This window comes from Lissotriton vulgaris, chromosome 2_1, assembly GCF_964263255.1.
Source record: "Lissotriton vulgaris chromosome 2_1, aLisVul1.2, whole genome shotgun sequence".
NCBI classification, from domain to species: Eukaryota; Metazoa; Chordata; class Amphibia; order Caudata; family Salamandridae; genus Lissotriton; species Lissotriton vulgaris.
Genome location: NC_141687.1, coordinates 672,239,453 through 672,252,900, shown reverse-complemented (window position 1 = coordinate 672,252,900; position 13,448 = coordinate 672,239,453). Strand labels below are relative to the sequence as shown.

General features: G+C 51.6%; 1 protein-coding gene across 1 annotated transcript in view; it reads right to left on the bottom strand.

Annotated features, from left to right (window-relative positions):
* The window catches only part of TCP11L1 (t-complex 11 like 1), a 233,844-nt gene extending 222,687 nt beyond the window's left edge, over positions 1-11,157 (bottom strand). The window contains exon 1 of the mRNA XM_086955862.1: positions 10,829-11,157. The gene's annotated coding sequence lies outside the window, so the exon portion shown is untranslated. The remainder of the gene's footprint in view (positions 1-10,828) is intronic.
* Between the last annotated feature and the right edge of the window lie 2,291 nt (positions 11,158-13,448).

Genomic DNA, 13,448 nt, shown 5'->3' with positions numbered 1-13,448 from the left:
GGATTTAGAAATTAATAGGGTGTCGTCAGCGAAGAGAAGTGTGGGGATTCTCTCCCCCGCCAGGGATGGGGCATCCGACTCCTCCCCCATCAGATGGTCAACCACTCCGTTTACGAATAGGGAGAAGAGAGTCGGAGCCATAACACAACCCTGACGCACTCCTCTTCGCACAGGGATCCTATCTGTAAGTTGACCCTGGGATCCCCATCTCACCCTCGCATAGTTCCCCTCGTGCAGCTTTACGATTAGGCTCAGAAGACCACTGGGAATACCCATCTCTTCTAGAATTCCCCAAAGTTTTGTACGAGGGACCAGGTCGAATGCGGTTTTAAGATCAATGAAGGCCATATACAAACTGCCCTTCATGATAGTAACCGCCTTCCAGTAGATGGCAAAGAGACGAAAGACCTGGTCCATCGTACCTACCTTCCTTCTGAACCCCGCTTGTAAATGGGAGAGGATACTAGCCTCCTCTATCCAGTCGCCTACTCTTGAAATGATGACCCTGCCGACCACTTTCTGGATTATGTCTATCAGACTGATGGGTCTGTAGTTTGCAGGGTCATCCCTAGCCCCCTTCTTGTACACAGTAACTACCTCAGCCCCTTTCCAGGAGTCTGGAACCTGGTGTCCCCTCGTGATCAGGTTCATTATAATCGCTATTAGTTTGGCCCAGGCCTCCGGCTCCGCCAACAATAGATCCCCAGGGATCCCATCCTGCCCAGCGGCTTTTTTTGGGGTTAGGTGTCTAATCGCCAATACTACTTCTCCCGTTGAAAACAAAAGCTCGGTATCATCCACGGGGACCCCTTCACCCAGGCTATTCACCCCAGGACAAGTTGTTTCTTCCGAGTCTCCATATAGGGATGAGAAGTGTGTAAACCATTGCTGGCAAGTTATATGATCAGACAATGGTTGCGATTTTCTCTGCCTAGATCTATTAACCAGTTCCCAAAAGAGGTTTGGGTTCCTGCCACTCACTGCATTGGAAAGGTCCTGCCAGTGCTGTTCCTCCCACTCCCGTTTGGCCAATGATAATACTTTCAGGTAATCCTTCCTGGCCGCTCTAACCAGTGGAGGGTCCCCTGAAAGTAGAGCCTCTGTCAATTTTTTCCTTTTACTTTTACAAAGTTCATTATACCATACTTTGCTAAGGGTAGAGGGTATAGCAGGAGCCCTATTACTTTTCCCCTTCGAGATAAAAAATTTGCCAACTTGGTCTATTGTGGATTTATAGGCAGAGTCAAGGGAGGGGTATTGGGGACTAACGGTCCAATTTTCACCAGCCCATATTTCTAAGGTGGAAGATAGACCCTCAACCATTGCTTTGATGCTTCCTATATCGCCCTCATTAAGCTTAGCCTTATCCCATTTCAATCTACGGTTGTTATTAAATGGGATAACTTCTTTAGTTGTTTTTAGGATGGCCATCGCACACCTGTCATTCAGAACACCCCAATGGAACTTGCAACACAGGGGATTGTGGTCACTATCCTGGCTTGGGACGACCTCCATGTCGATCAGGTCCGGCCAGAATCCAACATCCATTAGGATGTAATCGATTCGGGACGGACCCGAAAGTCTATTAAAGGTCCATGCCCCTGACTGGTCAGACATAGTCCTACCATTGAGGGCTCTTAGTTTATGGTCCCTTGTCAATGCATTAATTTGTATGGCCCTAGACGACCACTTCCTAACAGGGGACAGGGAAAGAGTTGGAATAGACCATTTTGAATCCTCCTCTTCGATTCCTAAAGGGTCGTCTCCGAGAAGGGGTTCAAATGTACAGTTAAAATCTCCCCCCACCAGAATTTTAGCTGAGCAGGGGCAATTGGCTAAAGCCAAATCCAGGGATGTTAGGGTCAAAGAGGGGGAGTCACCCTGTGTCCCTCTTGCATAAACATTAAAAAGGTCAAGCCTGACAACATCCTCCCCTCCTTTTGCCGAGAGGTGGAGTATATCATTACACTCCACAATATGTCTTGTAACCACCCAATTCAGATCTATTTTTATCCAGACTATGAGCCCGCCCGATGGTCTGCCCTTTCCCTTACTTACTGCGGGCACACAGTGGGTGGTATACCCCGATTTATGTAATGGAACAAAACTCCATGTCTCCTGAAACAGGCAGACATCAAACTGCTCAATTTGTATGTGCCACTCTGGAATATCTAACTTCCTCTTTAGCCCAGCAATATTCCAAGAGAGGAGGTTTATTACCCTCCTTCCTCTAGGCGTGGAAGTGTAACCCACTTTTGGCAACCTCTCATTAGCCACCCTAGTCAAGGGGCACCCCCCCTCCTGGGCCATTGAAGTTAGGGTTGCTAAACAATCAACCGTACTCATCACGGGCCCAGCTGGCCTAGAATCCTCAGTAATGTCAATGGTGGGCACCATGTGGTCTGTAGATAGACTAACTTCTTCAGTACCAATGCTACCCCAGAGTGGACGAGGATCCTCCACCCTTGGAGGTTCATTATCAGTTTCCCCCCCCCCCTTGCCCCCAACTTCAATCACAGTCTTCCAGCCCAGACAGCTGAGAAAACCGATTATAGGTGTCCAATGGGGTAAAGGGCATCAGATGGTTCATACTGGGACCCTGGTTCTGCCTATGTCCATGAGGGACCATGGACCAGGCGGAGTGTAGATCAGGCACCCTAGTCAGCTGATGACCATACTGAGGTTGATTATTAATGTAGGGCGGAATAATGGGCGGCCTATAAAATTGTGGTCTGTTTAAATATTTAGAGTTGGTGACTTTTGACCTGGGATAAAAGTATGTTAAAGCCCGTGGGATAACACAGGTTTCCCCACTCCCAGGTGGCCAGTTTAGGATGTAATCAACTGCCCGAGGGTCTCTAAAATTGACCACCACTAGGTCCCCCTCAATATCTTTAATTCTACTCCCCAGCCAATTGATCCGTCTAACATGAACTATGTCCCCATCTATGTTAGGTGCTATCGGCCTGTGCAACCGCAACCAATGGATAATTTTATTTTTGAGGTCAACAAATCCCTCCTTCTTATTTTCAGTTAGCTGCGGGACCCCCGTTAAGATCACCACGTAGGGCACAGCTTCTGGGGGAATCTCTACTTGTGGAACCCTTTTCTGAGGCATTCTGCTTTTTCCATCATCCCCGTGTGCACTCTGGTTGTTACTCGTCGGGGCCTTTAGAGATGGGTTGGAGGGGCCCACTCCCAACCCAGTAGCTGGTGCTTTTGGTTGTTTAGGCTGCGGTGTATTATGAGTTGGGGGCACAGCTCCCCCCGGCAGCTGGCGAGTTTGCTTAGCCGGAGCAGGAGCGGGAGGAATTTTAGATTTACTTTGAGGTGTGGTCGAAGGTGGTTTGGGATGTACCCCCACACTTCCTTTATTTTTGGTATGGGTAGACATACTAGTTATGGCGGCTTCCAATATGGTTAATCTAATTTCCACCTTTTTAATTGACTCATTAATGGGTAAAAGGAGAGATCTTAACAAAAATTCCAGATTCCCTGATAATGAAGAAGGAAGTACTGGTGAAGTGATAGGTGGGGTGACTCTAGTGTTATTATCAGGAACCTCATCTTGTATAGTTACTGAAGATGGACAAAGACCCGGTGAAACAACTACCTGTGGAGTGTGTTCCTGCTCTACTACTGTGGGGGTCTCAGTTATAATCGGGGTTTTTGTCCCTTTACCAAAATCAGTATGCGATGTTTTTGCTTTACCTGATACCACCCTTTGTTTCCTTCTTTTTTTACTAGGGGGCGGGCGGTGGATCTGGGCTACAGGATAAATATTAACTTTCTGCTTCCTAGATTTGGATTTGTCGGCCACACGACTACCACTAGGGGTGGGTGAAACAGTTATAATATTATCCCCGGGCAAACTAGGAGTGGCTACAAAGTCACGAAACAATAGGGGGACTCCATCTTGACTTACGTTATCCTCACTTAGGCCAATCGAATCACCTTCCCGATTTAATTCAAGTAGGCTATCAGTGAGGGGTCTATGTTTCATATTCTCAACAGAGCGACGCCGCTCTGCCCTCCGCTCCGCTAGGATGGAATCTTTTTCTCCCTCGCTCCTCTTGGGAAAATAATTCTCCAGGGATCCATTACGTAATCTAGATTTTTTCCCCGGGGTTTCTTCTTCTGTTGCCATATCCAATATGTAATGAACAATGTCCTCCGGACTGCAAACTAAAGAGGTCAGGCCCAGCCCGGCCTCCTCCGGCCCCTGACGGCCGCAGACGGTCCCGCCCTTGTCCCGGGCTTCTCCCGGGACGCTCCCGCGCGCTCCCGCGCAGCGGTACTCACGTGTTAGTTTATGGCTGTGGTGGAGGGGGGCTGGTCGTTGGGGGTGGGGCGGGGAGGGAGAGCAGCCCAGGTGGAGCGGGGGCGGGTTGCTGGGGCTCCTGGGAAATGGAGTCCCAGCCCTCTTGCTCGCAGCCCTCGGCCCCTGATGTACCCCAGCAGCAGCTTCACCCCAGGAAGATAAGCGCCCCTCTGCGAAGCGGGACCCGCGCAGCGGGTTCCGCGAGGCGTGGAGAAAGTTGCACAAAGTGTCCTCACAAAATCCAAGAAGGCAGAGGCAGGTCTGTTGGAAGGTCCCAGGAACTGCAGGGCAAGCCGGTATTTAATTCACCTGGTCGTTGGGGGCGGGGCGGGGAGGGAGAGCAGCCCAGGTGGAGCGGGGGCGGGTTGCTGGGGCTCCTGGGAAATGGAGTCCCAGCCCTCTTGCTCGCAGCCCTCGGCCCCTGATGTACCCCAGCAGCAGCTTCACCCCAGGAAGATAAGCGCCCCTCTGCGAAGCGGGACCCGCGCAGCGGGTTCCGCGAGGCGTGGAGAAAGTTGCACAAAGTGTCCTCACAAAATCCAAGAAGGCAGAGGCAGGTCTGTTGGAAGGTCCCAGGAACTGCAGGGCAAGCCGGTATTTAATTCACCTGGTCGTTGGGGGCGGGGCGGGGAGGGAGAGCAGCCCAGGTGGAGCGGGGGCGGGTTGCTGGGGCTCCTGGGAAATGGAGTCCCAGCCCTCTTGCTCGCAGCCCTCGGCCCCTGATGTACCCCAGCAGCAGCTTCACCCCAGGAAGATAAGCGCCCCTCTGCGAAGCGGGACCCGCGCAGCGGGTTCCGCGAGGCGTGGAGAAAGTTGCACAAAGTGTCCTCACAAAATCCAAGAAGGCAGAGGCAGGTCTGTTGGAAGGTCCCAGGAACTGCAGGGCAAGCCGGTATTTAATTCACCTGGTCGTTGGGGGCGGGGCGGGGAGGGAGAGCAGCCCAGGTGGAGCGGGGGCGGGTTGCTGGGGCTCCTGGGAAATGGAGTCCCAGCCCTCTTGCTCGCAGCCCTCGGCCCCTGATGTACCCCAGCAGCAGCTTCACCCCAGGAAGATAAGCGCCCCTCTGCGAAGCGGGACCCGCGCAGCGGGTTCCGCGAGGCGTGGAGAAAGTTGCACAAAGTGTCCTCACAAAATCCAAGAAGGCAGAGGCAGGTCTGTTGGAAGGTCCCAGGAACTGCAGGGCAAGCCGGTATTTAATTCACCTGGTCGTTGGGGGCGGGGCGGGGAGGGAGAGCAGCCCAGGTGGAGCGGGGGCGGGTTGCTGGGGCTCCTGGGAAATGGAGTCCCAGCCCTCTTGCTCGCAGCCCTCGGCCCCTGATGTACCCCAGCAGCAGCTTCACCCCAGGAAGATAAGCGCCCCTCTGCGAAGCGGGACCCGCGCAGCGGGTTCCGCGAGGCGTGGAGAAAGTTGCACAAAGTGTCCTCACAAAATCCAAGAAGGCAGAGGCAGGTCTGTTGGAAGGTCCCAGGAACTGCAGGGCAAGCCGGTATTTAATTCACCTGGTCGTTGGGGGCGGGGCGGGGAGGGAGAGCAGCCCAGGTGGAGCGGGGGCGGGTTGCTGGGGCTCCTGGGAAATGGAGTCCCAGCCCTCTTGCTCGCAGCCCTCGGCCCCTGATGTACCCCAGCAGCAGCTTCACCCCAGGAAGATAAGCGCCCCTCTGCGAAGCGGGACCCGCGCAGCGGGTTCCGCGAGGCGTGGAGAAAGTTGCACAAAGTGTCCTCACAAAATCCAAGAAGGCAGAGGCAGGTCTGTTGGAAGGTCCCAGGAACTGCAGGGCAAGCCGGTATTTAATTCACCTGGTCGTTGGGGGCGGGGCGGGGAGGGAGAGCAGCCCAGGTGGAGCGGGGGCGGGTTGCTGGGGCTCCTGGGAAATGGAGTCCCAGCCCTCTTGCTCGCAGCCCTCGGCCCCTGATGTACCCCAGCAGCAGCTTCACCCCAGGAAGATAAGCGCCCCTCTGCGAAGCGGGACCCGCGCAGCGGGTTCCGCGAGGCGTGGAGAAAGTTGCACAAAGTGTCCTCACAAAATCCAAGAAGGCAGAGGCAGGTCTGTTGGAAGGTCCCAGGAACTGCAGGGCAAGCCGGTATTTAATTCACCTGGTCGTTGGGGGCGGGGCGGGGAGGGAGAGCAGCCCAGGTGGAGCGGGGGCGGGTTGCTGGGGCTCCTGGGAAATGGAGTCCCAGCCCTCTTGCTCGCAGCCCTCGGCCCCTGATGTACCCCAGCAGCAGCTTCACCCCAGGAAGATAAGCGCCCCTCTGCGAAGCGGGACCCGCGCAGCGGGTTCCGCGAGGCGTGGAGAAAGTTGCACAAAGTGTCCTCACAAAATCCAAGAAGGCAGAGGCAGGTCTGTTGGAAGGTCCCAGGAACTGCAGGGCAAGCCGGTATTTAATTCACCTGGTCGTTGGGGGCGGGGCGGGGAGGGAGAGCAGCCCAGGTGGAGCGGGGGCGGGTTGCTGGGGCTCCTGGGAAATGGAGTCCCAGCCCTCTTGCTCGCAGCCCTCGGCCCCTGATGTACCCCAGCAGCAGCTTCACCCCAGGAAGATAAGCGCCCCTCTGCGAAGCGGGACCCGCGCAGCGGGTTCCGCGAGGCGTGGAGAAAGTTGCACAAAGTGTCCTCACAAAATCCAAGAAGGCAGAGGCAGGTCTGTTGGAAGGTCCCAGGAACTGCAGGGCAAGCCGGTATTTAATTCACCTGGTCGTTGGGGGCGGGGCGGGGAGGGAGAGCAGCCCAGGTGGAGCGGGGGCGGGTTGCTGGGGCTCCTGGGAAATGGAGTCCCAGCCCTCTTGCTCGCAGCCCTCGGCCCCTGATGTACCCCAGCAGCAGCTTCACCCCAGGAAGATAAGCGCCCCTCTGCGAAGCGGGACCCGCGCAGCGGGTTCCGCGAGGCGTGGAGAAAGTTGCACAAAGTGTCCTCACAAAATCCAAGAAGGCAGAGGCAGGTCTGTTGGAAGGTCCCAGGAACTGCAGGGCAAGCCGGTATTTAATTCACCTGGTCGTTGGGGGCGGGGCGGGGAGGGAGAGCAGCCCAGGTGGAGCGGGGGCGGGTTGCTGGGGCTCCTGGGAAATGGAGTCCCAGCCCTCTTGCTCGCAGCCCTCGGCCCCTGATGTACCCCAGCAGCAGCTTCACCCCAGGAAGATAAGCGCCCCTCTGCGAAGCGGGACCCGCGCAGCGGGTTCCGCGAGGCGTGGAGAAAGTTGCACAAAGTGTCCTCACAAAATCCAAGAAGGCAGAGGCAGGTCTGTTGGAAGGTCCCAGGAACTGCAGGGCAAGCCGGTATTTAATTCACCTGGTCGTTGGGGGCGGGGCGGGGAGGGAGAGCAGCCCAGGTGGAGCGGGGGCGGGTTGCTGGGGCTCCTGGGAAATGGAGTCCCAGCCCTCTTGCTCGCAGCCCTCGGCCCCTGATGTACCCCAGCAGCAGCTTCACCCCAGGAAGATAAGCGCCCCTCTGCGAAGCGGGACCCGCGCAGCGGGTTCCGCGAGGCGTGGAGAAAGTTGCACAAAGTGTCCTCACAAAATCCAAGAAGGCAGAGGCAGGTCTGTTGGAAGGTCCCAGGAACTGCAGGGCAAGCCGGTATTTAATTCACCTGGTCGTTGGGGGCGGGGCGGGGAGGGAGAGCAGCCCAGGTGGAGCGGGGGCGGGTTGCTGGGGCTCCTGGGAAATGGAGTCCCAGCCCTCTTGCTCGCAGCCCTCGGCCCCTGATGTACCCCAGCAGCAGCTTCACCCCAGGAAGATAAGCGCCCCTCTGCGAAGCGGGACCCGCGCAGCGGGTTCCGCGAGGCGTGGAGAAAGTTGCACAAAGTGTCCTCACAAAATCCAAGAAGGCAGAGGCAGGTCTGTTGGAAGATCCCACTTTTTAAAATACATTGCACCCAGCTCTGTAACAATCTTTGAGAATAATATCCATTAAAAAGTTCATACCAAACTTCATACCAACGTGTTGTGACCCTGCCATGGGTCTTTGACACAGGCTTCCCCGAGGGTACTCGCAAATCCCCTGAGGTAGAGTCACAAAGGATCTGCGTCCCTAGGTATCTATGAATTCTTTCTTTAATAACTCCCAAACTACTGAACAGATTTACACCAAATTTCAAAAAGACGTTTATCTAGACCAAGATCCAGCTTGCTGCCAAATTTGGTGTAATTCGGTTCAGTGATTCCAGATGTAGCCATGATTAAAAACTGCAAAATCCCCATAGACACTGCATGGGGAAAAAAGTGTTTTGGGACCTTTCCCCAACCCCCAACCCCCACCCCCACCCCCGTTTTGGGTCCCCGCTTGATGATCACCATGAAACTTTCCATGCAGAACAAGGAAAGTAGGGTACTTTTTTGGGAACATTTCGGGAAGATTTGTCAAACTTCGCCAAAGTTATTAGCAAAACAAAATACACTTCATCACTGAGAAAAGTTGGTCTTAGCTATAACTACCCAAGTACTGGAAATTACCCTCGATATAATTACCTGAAGTGAAAAAGAAAAGAAGAAAAAAATCAGATCTACCTACCTGTGATGCAACCGCTTCACATCTGCCAGATCTATGCCGGATGGGAACGTGTCTCTCAAGAGTTTGTGAATACCCACAAACGTGTGTGTTTTTGTTGGTATTCATCTACAAAAGCCTACAACATCCTCCACTGTGAAGATTTACTGACACAAAAGTCAGCCTTACTGACGAATTTGTAAGCGGAAGTGAGTTAATTTACAAGTTCAAAGTCACTTTCAGTGAAACGCCGAGATAAATTCCCACTAATAAAGGATGGTGTTTGTGGACCGAAGTGTCGGATAAGAACAAATACTGGCCCAAAAACCTTACTACGGGAAACCTTTCAGAGCAATACACCCGATATAGAGGGCTGGCCGACCGATGGTGATAAACGCAAAACCAGTGAAAGGCTGTGGGCAGGGATGTCCTGTGGTAGGTAGTTATTGCGGCTGAGCGCCGAGTCGGACATATTTCTGGTGAAGGCCTACACATAAAGGCACTTGGCAGAGGGTGCACTGGTTGCAGATCCTACGGGAAAGTCCCAAAAGTAACAGCCTGCGACATAAACTTGGAGAACTGAACGGACCCAACTCATTGAAAAGCTGCCCAGCTCATGATGAATACCGGAGAACGTGTTCTTCATGAACCAGTGGGTTGGTCTGACAGGTGAGTGTTGAGTGGGCATTCGCAGAGGAGACAGGCATGAAGGTCAAACGGCATACATCTGACAGAAAGCAAGCCAACTAATGGAACTGAACTGAATAACAAGGACAAGCAATTTCACAAGACAGTGGGACGGCTAACTAGAGAGAGGCGTGAAGAGGCATTGCAGAAGAGACTGGAATTTACATCAAGCTCTCCTTTGCCACCAGAAAAATAGTCAGACAGTCAGGTGGCAATACTGTGGCTCATATAGGAATGCATTACAACCACTGCTATGTTACAATCCACGTCCCCATAAACAGAACTAAAAATTAAGTGTAAATGGTAGCTTAAAGTACCGACAAGCCACGTAAGCATTCTCTACTTCAAACTCTGCCAACATTGCAAAACTAGGAAATCCAATTTGTAGCTCGAATGCGGATAATCTTGAGCAGCAAGCCTGGCCCAGGCGGACTGATAATAGGAAGCAGTTTAGGAAACGATGTATTTTTTTCCATTGCAGTTATTTCTCAGTTATGAATTACATCTTTTAACTACTTGGTGCACGCGAGTTACATTGTATTCAGATCGAATCCTCTCGACAGCGTCCTTGAGACGCCTCAACTCCACTTTCCGGCAAGTGAACCTTTAGCTGCTCATTTGTAAAGGGAAATTTAAAACGGCAAGTATTATAATAACAAGTGACGTCAGTGTCATCGACCTGGACGTTTGGATTGGATTGCTCCTCCTGGAGCAAGACCAAGTCTGATTTGCATGTGCCTTGTCTCTGTCTGGAAAGAGACGAAAGAACACTGAACAGATATTATTATTTCAAGCATTCCTTCGAACACTTTTGTTTACCAGGCGAGCTAGGCATGGGACAATTTGAGATTTGTGTACTACTCTAGGGGCAAGGCGATTATATCGTTTTATTTTCAACTGGGTATATTGAACTGTAAGCAAGTAGAACGTATGCCCATTTAATAACAAAGCTATGACCAACTTGAACCTCACATTCCCCAGATAATTATAAAAGTACACAGAGAAGCGAACCATTCACCTCCCGGGATGGAAACACGAGTTGAAGATGCACACCGCCTGGGAGAGCATAATACAACCAATAATGCAACTTTTCACAGATCCCAAGCACAGGCAATTAAAAAGGCGGCTATATGGGGTCGGAGAGATGCTCGTGCCTCAAGTCCATGGAAAGGATGCGTTCTAAAGGTGGATAAAAGCGAAAATGTACACAAAACAGACACTTTGGAGCTCCAAAGCTGAATTGATATGCAGCCATCTAATTATGCATGACTAGGCATAACTGAAAGAAATCAAATGGCAAACAAACCCCAAGAGACTAGAGTGACGCTCGCCTTACCTCTTTCCCAGTAAAATGAGATGACGTAAACAGCAGCAGGAGACGGGGAAAAGGTGGGAGGGAGAGTAGAGGTCTACCTCCTTGGAATTTCCTGCCCTCGCGACAGTCTATTACATTTATCACAATCCAATCAAATCCAGGGAATTAAATGGCAATCAGGTCCTTGAAAGCAGTATGGACCCCTCAAAGAACAGCGCGGCAAGAGTCCCTCAAAACACTGCAGCGATTTGGACAGCACAGGGAGCAGCCATAACCTCTATTTACTTTTGGGTATCCTATAGAATCCTAGGCCCTGACGTCTCCGGAAACTAAACCCCGCCCTTGTATGAACAGACCAAAGCAGCCGATCCCAGAGCGCTGCAGATGTCATAGCTGGGCGTCCTCCTCATCGATTACTTAAACCTGTCTGGTATTCAGACAATCCAGACGTTGATAAATTCGTTTGCTCAGGTTTTAGATGCAGCAGATGTCAGATTTGTGTTTCTTTACTGAGCTCGTAAGCTTTCTAATTCGTAAACATTTCAGTGTTTACATGACTGATCGCGTTCTGCATTGCTTTTCTTTATGTTTTTCAAATGTTTACATTAAGAAGTTGCTGTTAGATCACTTCGAGGAGACGTTACATTTACTTTCTGAACGTTGGAGTGGGAAATGTACAGATTGTTTCTAAAACATTGTTTTTTGTTAGTGCCATCATGCTCATTTTGAGGGCAGTAGCAAAGACTGAAAACATTTACAAGTGTCCTAATGATCAGCTTTGAGTTAATAAATGCCCGTTTCACCTTAGTTCTCGGGGTCAACTGCAAACCTTGGGGTCTCTATGAATGTGCTCACCCACAAACTCTTGACTGCCAGATGCACCAGCATCCCTGCTCATCACTGGGAATCCTGATAGGCACTAAGAGGATCACGCTCACCGTTAGCTCTGCAGACTTTTGTTCTGTATGGACCATCAACCTGCTCACACTAAGATTCTGAGGCTTCAGCTCACATCCAAGGCAAACAGATTCCCACTTAGTCTCAGGTTACCAGGAACAGCACAAATTAATTTATGTCCACCAGGCTCCAGGTCCCCAAGACGTCTGTTCACTAGGAGTTTCTTTGGACTTTTACCTACACTCAGTTTCACGAGTCTCCTCTTCAGCCACAGTTCCTTGGGCTCCTGCTCATACTCTGGTTCCTGGGAACCTGCTAAATCTTGGTTCCTCATCTCTCCCAGTTCCATGAGGCTCTTTTCCATACCAGTCCTACTAGTAATTCCCAGATACTTCTATTCACACCTAGTACCTTTGACACTCCTATACTCCCTCAGTTCCAAGAGGCTCCTGATCACCTCCAGATCCTTTAGAATACCTTCCCATTAGGTTCCTTGAGGCTCGAACTTCCCACTTAGTTACTTGAAGCTCCTACTTGCTCGTATTCCTTGAGCCAAACGTTCACTCAGTTTCCTTAGGCTGCTAATCACCTTCAGATCTTTAAGCCTCCAATGCACCCTCAGCTCCCTGAGGGTCCTACTCACTCTTGGTCTCCAAAGATATTAGTCGCGCTCAGTTCCATGAGGCTCCTACTCACTACTGTTCCTTGAGACTACTGTTCAACCCCAGTTCCTGAATCTGCTGCTTATCTGTGGTAATGACACCGACAACAGGGGGTATTCAAACGCAGCTTTATTCTCTTCAAAGCACACAGAGTTGATCACACCTTCGCCAGCCACGGAGCAACAGCCGTTAGTGGAATCCTGCAACCTTGGCACAACAGAGTGATGGAACTCTGGATAGGACTCTGGAAAGAAGTACAACAAGCAATGCACAAGGCAAGTGCCACATTACAACACCCCCCTCCCTTCAACCCAAAACGAACAACCCAATGCAGAAAACAATAGAAAATAGAAAACAAAAAGGAAAGTAAGAGGCAAGGCAAAAGGAAAGGAGTAAAGCACCAGTAGTGAAGAAAGAAACAAAAACATAATGTTTGAACATAATCCTCCAAGTAGTGAGGAGGTCTGCGGGACCTGGGAGAATGGGCAACTCTGGTGCCCACATTAGAAGGAAGATCAAGGGGAAGGAACGGGAGGCCACCCCAGAGCCAGACTCTCTTCTGACTGGAGACCCATTGAAGGACAGGTCCGCATTACTCATCAACATGAAACCATTTAAACCGTCACCAGACCGGTCAGACCTAGGTTAGTTCACCATAGAGCCCACCCCCTCCCCTTTACAATACAATGCAACCTTGCATTTGTTCCAATTGTTACCATTGTCAAGGAGCACGTAATTATCAAAAACTAGGCTCACCCTGAAGGGACCCCAAAACTTAAGACAAGCCTTTGCAAGGTATGCCATGTTTAATCTTGACCCGGTCACCGGCACACACACCTCTGCCGTCGAACATGACCCCATCCATCTGGTTGGATGCCAGTTTGGGAGAGGCAAGCCAAGCATGTAGAAGTTTGGTGCCAGGCTTTCTTCCACGCATCTTTTCAAACGGGGTTAACCCAGTCGCACTGTTGATGGTCATGTGATGGGCCCAAACCATCTCTCTTATACTCACCCTGACATCCTTTCCACTATGTAAGGTCATGGAAATGGTACCCTTCACCAAGCGATTAGCCCGCTCCACC